Source organism: Nomascus leucogenys, chromosome 11, assembly GCF_006542625.1.
Source record: "Nomascus leucogenys isolate Asia chromosome 11, Asia_NLE_v1, whole genome shotgun sequence".
Classification (NCBI taxonomy): Eukaryota; Metazoa; Chordata; class Mammalia; order Primates; family Hylobatidae; genus Nomascus; species Nomascus leucogenys.
In genome coordinates, this window is record NC_044391.1 from 50,805,759 (window position 1) to 50,826,841 (window position 21,083).

Here is a 21,083-nt window from a genome sequence, read left to right on the forward strand (position 1 = left end):
AGGAGTGGCTTTCCCTGACATCATTTCCGATATCCACTGAAAATGTAGCTTTGTTTAAGTACTAGAAGCTGCTCCCTGCAATCAATGAACTAAGTGATGAAACTGTCACAAGTTTTAAAAGATTCATAATCATATCAGAAGCAATTACGCTGTCCTAATGACTTGTTCCAACCAATTTCTCCCCCTAGTAAGTGAATTTTAGGACCTTGGAAGAAAAAACAGATTCACATATGTATATTTTGCATTGGTTAATTTGTTTTATGCTAGGTGAAGGGAACAGTGAAGAAAATTCATCATTCTCTGGACATATGGGTGATGCATATCAATTAAAACAAAAGTGACATTAGTGCTAAGACCAAACAAACAAACAGAACTGTCTCAATAAATGTGTACTCTTTTAAAATACGATGATTCTGGTTTTTGTATGCCTCCAAAAAAGTTGCTTTGCAAACTGTTTCTCTTTTTGGGTAATTTCACTCTTACCTCTCATGAAAGGATATTTGCATTATAAGTACTCTCTATAATTATATAAGGATGGGTTTGCATCCTATAATCACTAAGAGAGATATGTTGTTGACTCCCTGAATATAATTATGTAGAAACATAGCTTAAGAATGGGACAAGCTTCTTAACAGAATTGTAAGTAGCACAAAGTATTTGGGATGGGGTTAAATGAGTGAGTCATGGATGGAGCTCTTCCATAACTCACTCATTCTTAGGGGAATTCATATGTAGGTTAAGAATGAATAAAATTATGCTTTCAATATCAACTATTTAAACACAAAAATGTTTTTGTTTAATATAAACTATATAACTACATGTTCAACCTTACATGCCATTTTGGAAATTTAACAGAGGTTTAGATGCTATTTTTATTTTTAACCTTTTTAGAGACAGGGTCTCACTTTATCAGCCATGCTGGAATGCAGTGGTGCAATCATGGCTCACTTCAGTGTTGACCTCCTGGGCTCAGGTGATCCTCCTGCCTTAGCTTTCCAAGTATCTGGGAATACAGGTGTGTGCCACTATACCTGGTTAATTTTAAAAGGTTTGTAGAGATGAGGTCTCAGTATGTTACCCAGGCCAGTTCAAACTCCTGTACTCAAGTGATTCTCCCACCTTAGCCATCTCAAAGTTTTTGGATTATAGGCATGAGCTACCATGCCTGGCCACATTTAGATATTATTAATCAAATCTTTAATTAGCATAAAAAGTCTCAAGACTTAAGGAGAAGTGTCCAAGTTAAAAAAAAAAAGACCATCATACTCGATTGTTTAAATCTTTTTTAGGCTCTATTGATTTTCTCCATAATTATTCAGAAATGGATTCATTTCTCCTTGAAACATTCATTCTTTCTAAAATAATAAGCAGTGGTCAATTGCTAGATCCTAAGAAAATAATTTTTTTAAAATGAAACATGCCTAACCTTAGTAAGGTTTCATAAACAAGTAAAATGTTTAGTACTATTTTAAATAGTTTTGAATTCAGTAAGAGTACATATCACAGAGTGAGGGGTACAGAATTTAGATGAGGATGTGTACTGTTTTAGTTATGTTATGGATCAAATATTTGTGTCCCAAAATTTCAAATATTGATACCTCCGGTGTTTCTGTATTTGGAGATGGCACCTCCAAGGAAGTAATTACAGTTAAATGAATCATAAGGATGAATCCCTGATCTGAAAAGATTCGTGCTTTTATAGAAGAGACACAAGACAAGTTGTTCTTTCTCTCAGCACACATACACTGGCTATATGAAGACGCACGGAGAAGGCAGCTGTCTAAAAGCCAGAAAGAAAGCTCTCACCACAAACAAAATTTGCCATGATCTTGAACTTTGACTTCCCAGACTCTAAAACTGTGAAAAATGAATTTGTCTCATGTAAGCCACCCGGCTTGTAGTATTCTGTTATAGCATCCTGAGCAGACTAAGACAAGTGATAAAGAAGACTTTTCTCTGAAGTACAAACTAGGTATGTTTCTCAAATGAGCTAAGATATAAATAATGTGAAGAAATGAACCGGTTAGGACATGGAACACTTGGGAAGAATTTCATGGAAAGAAAACAGTAATAGTAAAATTCTAAAGCGTGAATCAGATTAATATAATTGACAAAGATCAAGAAGCCCCATCTAGCTCATCTGGAATATTATAGGCTGAATACACCAGGGTTGAAAATTAGAAAAGTTGGCAGGGATCAGATCACATAAGGCCTTCTAAAGCAATTACTAGAATTTGGGATTTTAGTTCAAGAATGTTTTGAAGTGTCTAAAATATTTTGAGCAAAATAAAGGTGTACTATGATTTCTATTTTTAGAAAGTCACTGTAACAATCATACGATTAATAGGCATGGGTGGATTCAAAGAGGTTAATACAGGAAATTCTGAAACATTTCACATGCTACCTCAGATAAATACTTCATTTTGCTAAATGGCAAATAAAACAATAAAATCTCACTTAAACAGGATGTTGCGATATATGGGAGCGATAGCAGTGATGCTCCAAATTAACGAGAAACTCTTCTAGCATCTTTAAAAGAAAAAATTGAAAGCACCAACTTTAATACATAATTTGTGATCAGTTCAGGCCTGTGTCCACTCTTAGGGCAGAAGGTAGAGAAAGAAATGTGAAATATTTATCATATATATCCATATAATCTCTATCTATCTATACACAAAGTTATATATAAAATATATATGTATTTTTACAATTACAGTAAAAATATGTATGGATATAGACAGAGATGAATAAATTACACAATTATATATTCAGTATATGAAGATGCCCATAAGAAGAAGTAACATGGTATTATGACTTGGATAATATGACTCTAAAAGATACCTTAGGTTCTTGCAGTATAATTATAAGTTTATGCCTTAGAAATAGTAGAGAGAAAAAAAAAAAACTAAGTTCTGAACTTTTTAGAAATAGCATCAGCACATGAAAAAGCCAATAGCAGACAGAAAAAGAGAGGATGAAAATTTTGAATAGTGAAAAGTTAAACTGAATTACAGTCTTTAATAAGATGTGATTTCTAAAAGTATCAGTTTATGAATGAAGAAAAAAGAATAACCACCAGCTTTCTGAAATTCATTTGAGGATGATGAGATGGCTATAGACCTATAAGATAAGAAGATCCATATTCATTTTGAAGGCTATTGGTAATGGGAAATAGGTAATGACATGATTAAACAATGAAAAATATCTTGTATAGTTGAATATAGATTTAATTTTTCAATGGAAAAGGAAGACAGATGGCATTATTAAAACAGTTTCAAAAATAAGTAGCTTTTCCAAATAAGGATGTATTTCAGACAGAGAAATAAAGAAAGTTCTCTGCAAAAGGAAGCTAGAGAAAGTTGTTCAGACACTACAAGCAGAAATGCTTGGCAGAAACTCTGTGTACTGTAAAACCTTGATTGTCTTATAGGGAGGATTTCTTGCAACAATAACCTTTCTTTTTGTACATTTTAAGAGTAGATGACAGACAATTTGTCCTTGAAATGCTCCTATTTTTTTTCTAAGGGGCTAAGATATGCTGCAATAACTAACCTGACATCTCAATGGCCTACATAACCAACTATCTCACTTAAAGTATAGACCAGTGCAAGGACCCTACCCTACATAAGCACCTAGGGATCCAGACTTGTGGAGGCTCCACAAATATGTTACTGTACCATCTGAAATGCAAGGTATGTTATATTTAAAATTCATTGTAGAGTTAAATATTTTAGGCCCTTATAAATATTTATGGAAATAAGTTGTATGAGAGAACAATATATTGTTCCGATAATTATCTTCTTTGTACACTTTAAGAGAGACCTGGTCATGAACATTTTAGATGTTAGATGGAAAGTGGCAACCTGATGCTGACTATCTTCTTCCTTAAGCTGGTAAGGTAATCAGTTGATAATGTAGTTTTCTATCTTGTAGAAGACATTGTTGGCTGGATGCATTGGCTCATGCCTGCAATCCTAGCACTTTGGCAGGCTGAAGTAGATGGATCCCTGGAGCCTAGGAGTTCAACACCAGCCTGGGCAATATGGGTTGAAACTCCATCTCTACTAAAAATACTCCATCTCAAAAAAAAAAAAAAAAAAGACATTTTTGGTACTGGGGTCCTCTCATAGAGATGGATGCAGACCTTCAGACCTCTCTGGATTTTGCCACTCACACAGTTGGTATGGAGTAATTAACAGTGAACTTGGTACTATAAGAAAAAGAAAATTTATAAGCTAGTCGATATTAATAGCCAATATTAAGTAAAACCTATGTCACCTGCAGCATTGTTCTGAGAAACATACTTTTGCAAAACAGGTCATTGTGATGTTTGCTGACATTGAAGGAGTTTACAAATAGAAACAATATTTCCATAGAATTGACTAAACAATTCTTCATTAGCTCTATACCATGTCTTCAGATGACTCTATTCAGGAGATATAAACATTTATTCAAGGAAGTTTAAACCCATTTCTTGAGTTGATGACAGGGAAAGCTAGAATTCAGGGGAAAGAATCTTTCAAGTATGTTTTTACTAATACATTTATATATATTAAACATATTTAAAGAAATGCACACAGGATAAAAACAGTACATGTAGTGATTAACCACTGGATATCCTATGTAAAAAGTTGTTGATACTATCTCTCACATGGTATACAAAATTATTGTATCCTAAAACTGAAAGATTTAAAACTACAATTTGTGGAAGAAAACATAGGCATATTTCTATGCAATAATGGATTACTTTTTCTTTAGGTACAATACCAAAAGTACAAGCTACAAAAATGAACATCTTCAATATTTTTTAAAAACGTATTTCAAAAGATACCATCAAGAAAGTGGATCAGGTGTGGTGGCTCACACCTGTAATTCTAGTACTTTGGGAGGCCAAGGAAGGAGGATTGCATGAGGCCACGAGGTCAGGGCTACAGTGAGCTATAATTGCACCCCAGCACTCCAGCCTGGGAAGCAAAGCAAAACCCTGTTTCAAACAAATAAAAAGTGAAAAATCATATATCTGATAAAGACTTTGTATCTAGACTATGAAGAAATATTACAACTCAATTATATAAAGTAATACAATTAAAAATCAACAAGGAGATGAATTTACATTTCTCCAAATAAAGATATATAAAGTCTTCTAATCATAAAAATTGCTATCTTTAGACATCAGAGAAAAGCAAGTCAAAACCACAATGACATACCTCCTTACACCCATTTGGATGACTACAATCAAAAAGGCAGATGTTAACAAGTGTTGGTAAGAATATTTACAACTTGATCCTTTTCATACGCTACTGGTGTGAATGTGAAATTGTGCAGCTGTTTTAGCCCTCAAAATGATAAACATATAGTTATTATATGACCCAGCAAGTCAACTCCTATAGATATAATCAAGAAAAATGAAAGCATGTGTTCACACAAAAATTTGTATGTAAATGTTCATAGCAGTACATTCATAATGGCCAAAAAGTGGAAACAACCCAAAAGTCCATCAACTGAAAAATAGAAAAATAAAATGGGATATATCTATAAAGGAGATATATCCATACAATGGAATATTATGTAGCAAAAGCCAGTTAAGTCCTGATCCAGGCTACTACTTGGATGAACCTGTAAAATATTACGTAAAAAGGTCAGTTTCAGGGGATCACATATTATATATATTTATATAAAGTATCTAGAATAAGCCAATACATAGAGACAAAAAGGAGCTTGATGGTAACTTAAAGCTGCAGTTACAGCGATGGGAGAGAAAGAGAAATGACTCTAGGTTTCCTTTTAGGGTTACAAAAATGTTCCGAAATTTATTTTGATTGTTATACAACTCTGAATAATCTAATCATTGAATTGTATTCTTTCATGCCAAATGATGTATATTTCTAAAGCTGTTATACAAATATATGCGGTAGAGGAAAACATAAACAAAATAGGTAAGTGAAATTAAATAGGCAGTCATGTGTGCTGGTATAACGTGTGTCTTATCCTTATGCTTGTGTATCCTTTAACCTTATTTATATGTTACTATATTTTTTTCTTACTAGAAATAGAAAAGATTTTCTTATGTATATGAGAGTTATACCTCTGTTATTGTGGAATATATCATATATTTACCTCTTAATTTTTTGCTTGAGAGCTTGGGCCCTCAGGGAAACACAGGGCTTGGAGGTCAGAATAGCACACCATCTCTGTTCAGCTTCAGGGATTGGTTACTGAGGCTTATTTGGAAAGAAGCCACTATTAAACTGTTTCATAAAAGTGCCTGAGGGCCAAAGATGAAGACGGTCCTAATTATAAATTTAATTACAATGAAGAAAGTGGGTATTAATACATGGTTTAATAAAGAAACATATATAAAAGTTAGGTAGAGGATGTATTAAAACAAACACAAACAAAATACAGTAGAGATACCTACATTAAAATCTAGGTATAGAAGAACTTATCTCTGAGTAAGTGGTGTTTATGCTAAGACCTAATAAATTATCTAGAATACATTTTGAATTAGTTTTTATATGTAGTATAAGATATTCAGATTATACTGCATGTTTTGAGTATGAATGCCTAATTTTTTAGTCTATTAAATTGACTTTGTGTCTTTATCTAAAATCATTTATCTCTATATGTGTTAGATTATTCCTAACCCTTTATTGTATTTCATTTGGCTATATTTTCATCTTTTCCCCAAATTCACTCTTTTGATCACTATTGCTTTACAGTAGGTCTTTATTTCAGATAATGGAGGTTTTCCTTTTTTTTTTTCCATTGTCAACATTCTATCCCTCTTAAAAATTTTTCAGTTTCTATAAAATTTAGAATCAGTTTGTCAATTATACAAAAAAAAATACTGAGATTTAGATTGGAATTGCATTGAATCAATAGGTCAGATGGGGTGAATTGATGGGTTTTATGTTTAATTTTATTTTTAATTATTGATACGTAATAGTTATAATTATGGGTTATATATATTTTGATACAAGCATTTAATGTATAATTATCAAATCAGTGATGGGGATATACATTACCTGAAGCATTTATTTCTTTATATTAAGAACATTTCAACTTTACTTTTAGTAATTTTGAAATAAACAGCAAGTTGTTAAATAAGTCACCCTATTGGGCTACTGAAGACTAGATTTTACTTTTACTTAACTGAATTTTTGTACCAGAATTAATATTTTAACAATAGAAAAACACAGTGTGACTTTCCATTTATTTAGATCTTCTTGGATTCCTTTAACCTCTGTTTTGTGTTTTTTAGGGTGTAGAACTTTTATTTTGTTAGATTTAAACATAAATAATTATTGTTTTGGATACTATTGCATACACTATTTTTTATTTCATAATTTTAATTACCAACCGTTCTAATAGAGTTTTGTAATTGGCCTTGCATTTTGTGACTTTATATACTTATCACTTCTAGTACCTTTTAAAAATATTATTTAAAAATATTATTATATGTAAAAAGGTTTTTCAATTTTCAATCTTTATGCATTCTATTTTTCTTGTCTTACTGAATTTGCAAGAACCTCAGTAAAATGTTGGATAGACCTAGTAAAATAATAAAATATAGCTTTGTTTCTGATTTTTAGATAAAATTAATAGTTGTTTGAAATAGGTTTTTTTGATAGATTTTCTCTGATTGAAATTTTTAATTTTCTGAAATTATTTACCATAAATAAATGCCTTATTTTATATCTATTAAAATATGGTTTTTGTTTTATATCTGTTAATATGCTGAATTACAATGATGGAGTTTTGAATGTTGATCCAACTTTGAATTTTCTGAAAAAATCCTACTTGATCATAATATATATTTTACATATTGAATTTTCTAAAAAAATCCTACTTGGACATGATATATTATTCATTTTGGTCAGTAGTTTGCTTTTTATAATGTCTTTCTTGATTTTAGAATCATGGTAATACTGGCTTTTGAGTTGAGAAGTTGTTATTACAACACGAGTTGAGAAGTGTTATTACATCCACTTCTGTATTCTGAAAAAGTTTTGTGAGGAATTGATATTTGTTTCTTAGACCTTTGGTAGAATTTGTTTTGTAATTCCATTTAATCTTGAGTTAAAAAGTCTTATTAATGCATTCAACTCATTTAGTAGCTATGATTTATTAGATATATATACTCATAAATATAGTAGCTATGATTTATTAGATATATATACTCATAAATATATATATATATATATATATTTTTTTTTTTTTTTTTTGAGACGGAGTCTCGCTCTGTTGCCTAGGCTGGAGTACAGTGGCGCGATCTCGGTTCACCGCAAGCTCCGCCTCCCGGGTTCACGCCATTCTCCTGCCTCAGCCTCCTGAGTAGCTGGGACTACAGGCGCCCGCCACCACGCCCGGCTAATTTTTTGTATTTTTTAGTAGAGACGGGGTTCACCGTGTTAGCCAGGATGGTCTCAGTCTCCTGACCTCGTGATCCGCCCGCCTCAGCCTCCCAAAGTGTTGGGAATACAGGCGTGAGCCACCGCGACTGGCCATATTTTTTTTTTCTTAAGTGAGACAAGGCAAGCTGTTCCTTCCATGTGTCTTTTGCATCTCTTCCAAGTTGTAAAATTCACAGGCATAGAGCCAATTTAAGTATTTTAGTATATAGTTCTTTAATAGTAAGTTATTTTAATATTTGTAGGTGATATAGTTTTGCTCTGTGTCTCCACCCAAATCTCATTGCAAATTGAAATCCCCACATGTCAAGAAAGAGACCCAATTGTTGGTGACTGGATCACAGGGGCAGTTTACCCCATGCTGCTCTCGTAATAGTGAGTGAGTTCTCATGAGAGCTGATGGTTTTTAAAAAGTGTGACACTTCCTTGCTCTCTCTCACCTGCCACCCTGTACGACATGCCTTATTCCCCTTCTGCCACGATTGTAACTTTCCTGAGGCCTTCCCAGCCATGCAGAATGGTGAGTGAAACCTCCTTTCTTTATAAATTACCCAGTCCCAGGTAGTATCCTTATAGCAGTGTGAAAACAGATTAATACAGATAATTGCTACCAGGAGTTTGGCACTGCTATAAAAATAACCTGAAAATGTGAAAGTGACTTTAGAACTGGGTAACAGGCAGAGCTTGGAACAGTTTGGAGGGCTCAGAAGAAGACAGGCAGATGTGCAAATGCTTGGAAACTTCTAGAGACTTATTAAATGGTTTGTACCAAAATGTTGTGTGCCTGAGCCTCAGGACTGAATATTTCTCAGCATTCCTGCTGATAGTTTCTGGGACAGCAATACTCTGCCATTTATTTTGGTGTGTTTATGTGAGATGAAAGTTCTTGTCCCTCTACCAGCAATAGAGACCTCTGATGGTATGATCATATAATCCTGGCCAAAGACCCTTTTCTATTTCTGCCTAATACATAGTATTATTTTCCTGCTATGCTTCCCTAGTTTTAATGTCTTTACCTGTGGTCCATGAGTGCTCTTTTCTTAGTTAAGCTTGACTCTTCCTATGAGAGGGAAGGTCTGGGAAGGTCTGAGCCTTTTCCTACCCCACTGAGGGGTCTTGTCTCCATTTTCTTAACATAGCCAGTCTTTCTCATGAGGCTTTGGTGGAGGTCCAGGGAAATGAGTCTTGAGTGACAGCAACTCCTCCACGTTTGGAAGCCCCAAGGGTTCTTTATTTTAGCCTGCACTCAGTATTTAGCAATTCATGACACTGTTAGCTACTTTGTTCTTAGCTATTTCCAAATTGTCAATACTACTTCATATGCTCTCTTCAGCAACTCTCTCCCTCCTTGGAATTCAGGCTACTTGATTGCCCTCCCACTTCAGCTATCTGAGCTCTGTAATGATTCAGAAGAGTCACCGGTTAGTAGTTAACCCTGGAGTCCTCTGCTTATTGAGGTGGGAGTTGCACTCTGCAGCTTCCTATACCCTAGATACAAACCTCCTTCAATTTTTGAGAGTTGCAGTGTATCTACGTTTTTGAAGCAAATTGTCACTATATACTACACTTTTATTTTGGGATGATACTTTTGTCTTAGTTCTACATATAATACGTAGAAATATACCAGGATTTATACTAATGCTTTTCTACTAATTTTGAATATTTGAAATTTTCTTTCTAGCAGATGCCTCAGGAAAAGCTCATGGAAAAGAATATTTTTATTTTCAAAGTTATTTTGCGATTTAAAAAAACAGTTATATTCTATCTTTATACAGAAAAAGCAGTTTGGTTGGCTATAATGTCTTTGGCTCATACTTTTTATCCTTTATATATCTCTAATAGGACCCTATATTGTCTTTTGATATAAAAATTTCTGTCTAAAATTCATATTTCAATCTTATTTCGTTTCTATTGATGTTAATTTTGGTCTTTTTGTCTAGATGATGAAAGGCTTTTTTTCTAACAATTTTATTACTTTCTCTGTTTTGATCAATCTCACATATTTCTTCATATTCATCTCTCTCATTTGTATTTATACACATATATATTTATAATGATATTTTTCTTTAAGGTTTATTTTCTACATTGTTGCTTCTGTTTGTTTTACTAGGGATTCCTATTATGCACACGCTATTAATTCTCTTTGCCTTTTGTCCTTTTCTCACAAATTATTTTTTATCACCTGTTCATTTTTAAAATAATTTTATTTTCTCGTATTATGTATTGTTTTGTGCATATGTATATCTGTATCTCTTGTGTTTTAGTATGAATGAGAAGTGCTTTTTAAAAATTATTTTATTTTAAAAAATCTATTTAAATAAATTTGGGATCTTGCTATGTTGCCCAGGCTGGTCTCAAACTCCTGGCCTCAAGCAATTATCCCACCAAGGCCTCCCAAAGTGCTGAGATTGCAGATGTGACTCCCATGCCTGGATTTTTTTTTGATTTTTGTTTTCTTTAGTAATATAACTCATTTTTTAATATTTTTAGTTTTAATGGATGTTGATCTTTGATATAGTATATGATTTTCTTAACTTATTTTGGTGTGTTTAGAATATTAGGTTACAGTTTTATCTATTTTGTGGGCATTTTTAACTATATGCTTATGATTTTGGTAGGACATTATACTAATTTATTTTTTTAATTCAACCGTGTGTGTCTGTGTGTGCATGTGTGTGTGTTAATTCAACCATGTGTCTATGTGTGTGTGTGTATATATGTGTATATATGTACAACCATGTGTCTATGTGTGTGTGTATATGTGTATGTATGCATACATGTATATATGTGTATATGTATATATGTATGTATGTGTATATATGTATATGTATGTATATATGAATATATATTATATATGTGTATATATGTGTATATGTGTATATATATATATATATATACACACACACACACACACACACACAATTTTCTTTATCCTTCAATCTGTCAATAGACCTTTGTGTTGTTTCCATATCTCGGCTATTATGAATAATCCTGCAATGAACATGAGAGTAAAGATACCTCTTCAAGATCCTAATTTCAATTGGTTTGTATATACACACATAAGTGGGATTGCAGAATTACGTGGTAGTGGAAAAAGGTTTCCATTTCTCCAGATCTTTTCCAATTCTTTGTCTTTTTTTCTTTTTGATAATAGCTATTCCAACATATGTGAGATAGTCTGTCATTGTGGTTTTGACTTGCATTTCCCTGATAATTAGTGATGTTGAGTAGCCATTTCTCCAAAGAAGAAATACAAATAGCCAACAGGTACACCTGAAGCCACTGCACATACTCATTGCATTTAGAGTCAGGGAGGATGGTGGTTTACTTTTTTTTTTTTTTTTTAACAACACACAGTAGAGAGAAATTTTCACTATTTTATATAGATGTAAAGAGGTACTGAGATAGCCAGGGCAACAGTTCAAGCTATAATGTTTGAGGGACATTGCTTTAATTTATGACAGTGTTGCTTATTCAAGCCGTGATATCATGAGGCAGCAGAATATACAGATTAAGGAAAAATGCTCAATAGACAGAGTCTTGATTGGAATCCTCAATACTGACATTGGTCTATCACCCACTTTCTCTGTACTGAGAGTTGTTCATGTGTAGATGAGGATAATAAAACCACATGCAGTGATATGAGGAGTAAATGATTAATATATCTATGATGCTTAGGACACTTCTTGGAATTTTGTACACTTTTAATAAATGTAAGGAATAACTATATAGAGAATAGGATGACAGCAAGATGATCTAGGCAGAAGTGACTTTTTGCTGCCAAGCTGATGGTCATATGAGGATCCAGGAAGGTTTATAAAAGGCAAGTCTGTATCAGAAGCAATGACTGAGAGCTAAGTTAAATAGGGAGAAAAATATGAGTCATGGGAGGAGCCAGTTCCCAGTTATTTCTTGCTGTGGTTTGAATGTTCCCTCCACAACTCATGTCAAAGTTTAATTGCTATTGTGATGATATTAAGAGATGAGATCTTTAAGAGGTGATTAGAATTTGAGAGTTTTGCCCATGTGAATAGGTGAATGCTGTTATTGTGGGAGTTGGTTAGTTATCATGTGAATGGAACCCTGATAAATGGATGACATTTGGTCTTCATTTTTCCTCTGTCTCAAATGCTTGCTTGCCCTTCCACCATGGGGTGTTACACCATGAAGGCCTCCTACCAGATGCCAGTGCCATGCTCTTGAACTTCTCAGCCTGTATAACCATGAGCTAAATAAACTTTTTTCTTTTTTTGTAATAAATTACCCTATCTGAGGTGTTCTATTATAGCAACAGAAAATGAGCTAAGACATTTGTGGTTTTAAAATATTAGAGTTACAATATTTCTGCTTTCCTCTCCTTTTGGAAATCCACTGCAAGAAATTTTTTTAAAAAGTACAAGTTAGAAAAAAATATAGACATCTGTAACCTTGAAACAAAATCTATGAGATAAAATAAGCTCCAAATAGGGTGATTGAAGTCATCACCTACAGATAAAACTGGTAGTAAAACATAGTTCTTTAAAGGAGATAAATAAAGCAAACAGTCCCTTACCTGGGTCAATTATTGGCACTGTAAACTTTTCTGGACGTGTTTGTAATCACAAATTAATGTGAGAGAAAATTTTTAGCTAAGAATGCCAAAAATTGCCATATTTATGGAAAAAGTTTTATTTATGAGACAAGCTGAAGAGAGAGAGTCGCAATTTCAAACAGTTCTGAAGGAGTTAATGTATATATACTTGTAGGAATATTTTTTTAAAAAAGGAATTAACATTTAGCAGTGGACAGTCCCTACCTTAACCAAATTATTAAACTTAACATCACTATAAATGGATCAAATTGACATTATGTACTTGGCAATATGAAACAATAGAAAGTAAATAATATAATCAATACAGTATTGCTAATAAAAGTTTAAATTTGAACTTAATAATGAAAAAAGTTATCAGACAAATTAGAACTGTATAACAATTTGTAAGAAAACTGACATGGAATATTGAGCAATGTCAAGTTAATGAAAGACAAAAGCCCACAGAACTTTTCTGAGTTAAAGGAGATTAAAAGAATATAACAAAATGCAACCGATGATTAGTCACTGGATCCTGGACAAAAAGATAAAAAAATAAAAGCTGTGCCATTTTGAGAAAAATTGGAGAAATTTGAATATTGAGTAGAGGGTAATAGTGGTATATTAATATGAAATCTCTTAGGTATGATAATGGTATTTCAGTCATATTTTTAAAATCCTGAAATATGTAGTGTGAAATGCGATGATTATCTGTGACATTTTTCTGTATTTTGGCAAATATTCTCAACTGTGTGTGTGTGTGTGTGTGTATCTTTGTTTATGCTGCTAAAACAAAATCTAAGACTCAGTAATTTATAAATAACAGGAATTTATTTCTCACAGTTCTGGAGACTGAGAAGTCTTAGATCAAGGGCCCACAAATTTGGCATCTGGTGAGGGCCAAGTCTGCTTCCAAGATGGCACCTTGTACCATCCTCTGGAGAGAATAAATGCTGTATCCTCAACTAGCAGAAGGAAAAAGGGCATAAAGGGCTGAATACTGTGTGAAACGTCTTTTATAAGGGCCTTCATCCCATTCACAAGGGAGGAGCCATTATGACCTAATCACCCCCTAGAGGCCTCATGCTTGGTTCCGTTGCATTGGAGATAAAGTTTCAACATGAGTGTTGGATGAACACGAATACTGAAACCATAGTGGGGTGTGAGTGTGTGTGTGTGTGTGTGTATGTGTGTGTATCATTCAATTTTGACTATTTTATGTTGATATTCAGCATGGCATTCCATTTCACCTACCCTCACATCAGTATCATGTTAAGATAGCTGATTCATCATTGAATCTCTCCCATCTATGGTGAGAATCCTGGACTTGGTATCAGTTAAACTGTGAGAAATCTAGATAGATTAATGTGCCATCACAGAATTACCTGACACTTGAGCAACTATACCAAACTGAAAGTTGGGAACAAGATATTGTCTTTTGATTAAAATAAATTTGGACAACAGAAACCTCTTGTGGATGGTCATTTGGCCAAGGAGTGATAAGAAAAATCACCCAAAAAGCTTTATCAACTCAGCTATCAATATTTCTTAGGTAAATATTTCAATGCCTTGTCAGTAAACTGTTCATTTTCCAAAAGCCAATAAAATTTTATTTGCTTTTTTTATGTTTTATTTATCAAATACAATTAGCAGTTACTGTGTTAGAGGCCATATTTTTAAAGATTTATAAATATTATAAATATTAACTTATTTTATCCAACTTTATGATATTATGAAATAGGTACAATTATTATTCCTACTTTACAGAAGAGAAATTTGAGGCAAAGAGAAGTCAGTTGCCTTGCCCAAGATCACACGGGTAGTTCAGTGACAAAACAGGGACTCTACTTGGTAGATTGGCACCAGAGTTCATATTATGGACAATGTTACCTTCCAATTTCCTAATTCTCTTAAAACATCTAATAGCATCTCACCACTGACCTTAAAACTTCACTTTCCTTAAGTAGGATACTTGAAGTCTTTAATATATATGCTTTACTTACTATTTGTTTCTAATCCTTCTGACATTACTCATCCTTACCCTCTCTCTTTTTTCATTAGTCTGCATTGTCCTCATCATTCTGATTTATAGGCTTGATTTTACCCTATTGCTATGCGTGTTCAAGTTCAGCTTCTGTTTCCTGATAACAACCTTTACCTCAAGTCTACTCTTCCCATTAACCACAGAATGACAAAATTACTGTTTTTCATTACAGGGACGAGACATAAAATGACAGTGTATAATAAAATTGCACTGATATTGGACTATAGGAATAAAAATTGTGCCACAGAGTAAATATTTATGTATCCAATTGCTAACTACTATCCGTAATCACTTGTGGCCATAATGAAATAATTCCAGAAAGGCTTCTTATTTTCTACTATAAAGTGTTTTCTCATTATCACTCTTCTATTGTTGGTTTTGAAAGCAATGCACCATTAAAAATTTCAAATTTTGTTAAAGTCTTAGCTATTACTAAAATTGGGGTCAACTCTTAAAATACATAGTTGAATACATTGAAGACACCTATTTTGTATCACCTATTTATATCATATTATCCATAATATAAATCAACATTACTCAAAATAATTATTAAAACTCTGGGTTTTATTAGAGCAAAAACTATGTGCATTGTGAGGGTATTTATATTCATATGCAAATTAAACATGATCAGCCTAAAAATTGCTTATAAAAAAATATTGATTAAAATATATGCCACAGGGCTGGGTGTGGTGGCTCACGCCTGTAATCTCAGCACTTTGGGAAGCTGAGGCAGGCAGATCACCTGAGGTCAGAAGTTTGTAGGCCAACCTGACCAATGGAGAAACCCCGTCACTACTAAAAATACAAAATTAGCCGGACATGGGGGCTCATGCCTGTAATCCCAGCTACTTGGGAGGCTGAGGCAGGAGAATTGCTTGAACCTGGGAAGCGGAGGTTGCAGTGAGCCGAGATTGCGTCATTGCACTCCAGCCTGGGCAACAAGAGTGAAACTGTTTCAAAAAAAAAAAAAAGTATATACATTCATATATATATATATATATATATATATATATATATATATGAAGTTTTAAGTAAGCGGTGAGATGCTATTAGATGTTTTAAGAAAATTAGGAAATTGGAAGGTAACATTGTCCATAATATGAACTCTAGTGTCAATCTACCAAGTAGAGTCCCTGTTTTATCACGTAACTACCTATATGATCTTGGGCAAGGCAACTGACTTCTCTATATGCATATATATATATGCTTTTTAAAAAAGTATATATACACTTTGAAAAAGTGTATATTTCTATGTATATTTCCTATTTTATATATAAAATGCAATGTTTTATAGGTATTTTTATAAAATTTGCATTTCAATTAAATTTTTTTTATGTTGCTACCCTATTTTTTTTTTCAGAAAGCCCTTTGTTTTGTTGTTTCATGTTTTTTATTCTTAAATTGGTCTCAGGGAATCAAACATATTTAAAGTCTATATCTTCCTTATCATGGTAAGATACTCTAGGTTCAGAATTCTTTATTTCATTTTGATGGTCCCGGTAGGGGGCATTTTCTCATGTATATTCTGATCTTGAATTAGTCTATAAACAAGAAACGTTTTTTCAACAGTGTGTTTTGTTACATAATAGAGTCAATAACAGTGAATGTTGACATCGATAGGTGAAATAACATAGAATATTCAATAATTTCTAGCCAAAATACTCAGCATACTCTCTCTGCTTGTCATCTTTCACACACACACACACACACACACAGAGAGAGAGACAAGCAAATTAAATATATCTACTCAAACACAGATTTTGTCAAATATTTAAATTTAGATTTTTCTTTCTATGAGAAAAGAGAATAAAGTGGAATGATGAAACTATAAAAATAACTTAAGCCTCCTTCAAAATGCATTATAAATTCCAAGTATTTCAATCTATAATTTCTTTAAAAATAACTCAGCTTCTGGGAAAAAATAGGATGGCATAACTTTCTACTGTGAAAATTTTTTTAACTTAATTAGATGTAAACATTACTTTTAAGAAGGTATATATAAAAAAGTTAAGTGTGTAGATATTTATTGTAGCATAATAGTTATAAAATATATCATAAATTCCAGTCAATAAGTCCCAGAAAAATAAGATCCACCTAATAGATTCCATTTGGCTGAGTCTTGAAAGTAGCAATTATATTACCATTTAAAAAATGCATGCTTTATTTTCAGACTTGGAATAATTAACATAAAATATTTTACTCTCTCAAGTTTTTAGGACATAATTCTGATTAAGCAAGTGTTCTAATACATTTTGATTATATTGAAGAACAAGAAGAAAACAAATGTCCTGATAATAGCTTCTGATCACCTACCTCCAGCCTTCAGAAGAACATAAAAAAAACCTCTAGAATCTCTGATGTACGAGACTAATAGATTATGACTATGCATCTTTTTTTCTCTCTTCAGAAATGTTTTTGTCCTACTTCAAATGAATGTGTTTGGCGGAAGGATATATCTCTACAAAGAGAAAACTGATATCCTACTTCTTGGCTAGATATTTGCTGAATGAGCAACAGAAAATTGTATGCCACTCAGTGCACCAGAGAGGGAAGTTGTGAGAGAAGTCTGGAAAAGTCAGCATCTGGGCAAGGAAATTGTAAGTCACATATGAACAGAAGAATTAGGAAATGTTGAGGGTAGTGACCCAGTGGAAATCCCTGAAATGGCTGGATGAAGAAAGAAAAACATTAGATTAAATTATAAAACCTATAATTATTGTATCAAGAAAGCATCTATCTCTAGTGGGCTACATGTGCATACAGAAAAAGAGCTTGGCTTTGGCCACTTTGATTTGAACCTAATTGAGGCAGTTCCTTGGAAGAGAGTAATAGAAACAGGAAGAAGTTGCAGAATGTGTTACTTTAGGAACAGTTGTGGGGAGAGCAGACAAGAGCAGAAGAGGTGGTTCAAAGAAGTTAGCAAGGAAGTGTACCACAAATTCAGAAAACTGAGTTTCCTCAATTTATTACCATTAGATCATATCCTTTTTGTCCAATTACATGTCTAGGTCTGTCTATTCTTCATTGTTTACAAGCATAAAAATAGACAGTTTTCCTTGAGTCTTTGGGTCTGTGTTTCTGAAGGCTTCCATGTGACATGAAACCTTGATTAAATTTCTGATATTTTTATCTTGTTAGCCTGTCTTTTGTTATAGTTGTGTTGGCTGTGATCCTTATGCTGGGTAAGGAAAGGTACTGAACCTTACAATTCCCACAGATGCCAAATATATGTGTATGTGTGTGTGTGTGTGTGTGTGTGTGTGTATATGTATATATATTTCATATATATTTATGTAAATCATATATAGTATATATTTATATATAAAAATATATATATATACATGTATGATTGTGTTTGTGCATGAGTACTTGTACCTTTTTCCCAAATAATCTGATTATATTATTACACTCTAGGACATACTGAAATTCCCCCACTTCAAGAATTAGTTTGACTTCACTAATCATACATTTATATTAAGGGCCTCAAATATTCTGATTTAAAATGATAGACTTTTTTGTGATTATCAGCAAAATTACATCAATTTAATAGAAAATGAAGAACTAAAACATGGTAGCCAAAATAATCTGAACATTTTATACTTCCACAAATCTAGATGTCTATTACATTAATGCCCACTGCCCACATAGAGCCAATTTATCAGACAGAGGAATTGCAATAGAGAAAGAGTTTAATTCACTGTGAATCAACTGAATGGGATATTGGAGTTATATTATTACTCAAACCAGCCTCCTCCAAAATTTGTAGTCTAGGGTTTTTCAAGGACAGTTTGGCAGGAAAGGGAATGGGTGCTGTTGATGGGTTGGGAATGTAATCACAGAGGTGTGGAAAATGGTCCTTGCGCATGCTGAGTCAGCTCCTTGGTGGGGCTACAGAATGGGTTGGGGGTCTGGGTAGAAGCAAGGGGAGTTGAGTGATCAGTCATCCAAAATGCAAAAACCTGAAAGACATCTCACCCAAAAAGCCAGTCTAAGGTTCTACAATAGTGATGTTATCTGCAGGCATAATTGGGGAAGTTGCAAATCTTGTAACCTCTAGAATAATGGCTGGAAATCATTTATGTCTACACATTAGCAGAATTCAGGCTCCTCTCATCCTCCTAACGTGGTGGTCGTTTATTAGTTTTACACAGGTAGTTTAATTTTGGGGATGGGCTATTATCATTTAAACTATAAGCAACATTTCTTCCAAAGTGAGCTTGGCCCAAGCCCAAGAATACCTAAGGGCAGTTTGGAGGTTAAAGGCAAGGTGGTGTTGGTTTGATCAGATCCCTTTCACTGTCATAATTTTGTAACTGTCAAAATTTTTACAAAAAGTTTTAGTTTGTTTCTGAGGCACTTCCAACATCCTTCAATTCAAAGTACTTGGCGTGCCAAAGCACCATACTTCAAGATACCATTCTCTGAACCCCAACACTCTCATTCATCAAAGACCCATTGAATATTATTCCCTGCTGTATGTATGGTCTATGTGTGTGTGAGTAGACACACACACACACACACACACATAGTTTTGTTTACAAACATAATGATGTATATAAGAAGATGCTAATGAACTTCAGCAAGACATTAGTTTGCTCTCTGTGAAACTCATTTTTGTTAAAATCACATTATGATTAAATCCATGGATATTTTTTTCCCACAAAAGAAAACAGGATAGAAATTGAATTTCTTATGCTGAATCTTGTCATTTTCGAGTATGTTTTCTTACCAGGCTCACATTACCCATCATTCTTCTTTCTTTTAGATAGGGTGAGTACACTACAGTGCCATCCTGCTAAAGTCAGACTCATGATACGCAAATGTGGCTGAAATGCCTATTTAATCCAATGTATTTTAATGCAGTAAATAAATTGTTACAGTGAGTGAGTAAATTGTTGTAGTGAGAGATCAGTTGGCACAGTAGTCTATATTAAAGGAAACATCACTTAAACTAACTCTTCACCATCTATTGTCTACTCTAATTTAAAAAGACCATAATTTACAATTGCAAAAATAGGTAAGAGACAAATGATTGAAATGCATATTTATGTGTTATCTTCAGCTGTCCGTGCATCTGTTCTGTTTATTTCTGGAATACTAGATGTTATTTGGGAGACAATGTTTTTCTTTACATATGAGGATAAATTCAGAGGGAGAGAAAATCAGAAATTACTCTTAAAGTAATTGTCTTTCACAAAATTGTGACACTAATCCAACTGGGCCTTAACAACTCATTGGATAGTTATTAATTATAATATCTACTATCACATTTTATAATATACAAAATGCTAAATCATGAAGATGCTGCCAAAATTACTCTTAAAGGAAGACCATTATTTTATTATTTACTTATTTTTTCATAACTTATTGGGGTACAGGTGGTATTTGGTTACATGAGTAAGTTCTGTAGTGGTGATTTGTGAGGTTTTGGTGCACCCATCACCAGAGCAGTTTATACTGCACCATATTTTTAGTTTTCTATCTCTTGCCGTCCTTCTACTCTTCCACCTAAGTCCCCAAAATCCACTGCATCATTCTATGCATTTACATCCTCATAACTTAGCTCCTACATATCAGTGAGAACATACAATGTTTGATTCTCCATTCCTGAGTTGTTTCACTTAGAATAATAGTCTCTAATTTCATACAGATCACTGTCAATGCTGTTAATTCATTCCTTTTTACAGATGCATAGTATTCCATTATTCATATATATTGTTGATCCAACAATCCCACTACTGGGTATCTACTTGGAGGGAAAGAAGTCATCAGTCGAAAAAGATACTTGCACACGCATGTTTACAGAAGCACAATTCACAATTGCAAACTTGTGGAACCATCCCAAATGCCCATCAATCAGTGAATGAGTAAAAAATCTGGTATATATGTATCTATGCATGTGTGTGTACACATGGTTCTACAAGTTTGCAGTTGTGAATTGTGCTGCTGTAAACATGCGTGTTCAAGTATCTTTTTCAACTGATGACTTCTTTCCCTCTGAGTAGATATCCAGTAGTGGGATTGTTGGATCAAATGGTAGTTCTACTTTTAGTTATTTAAA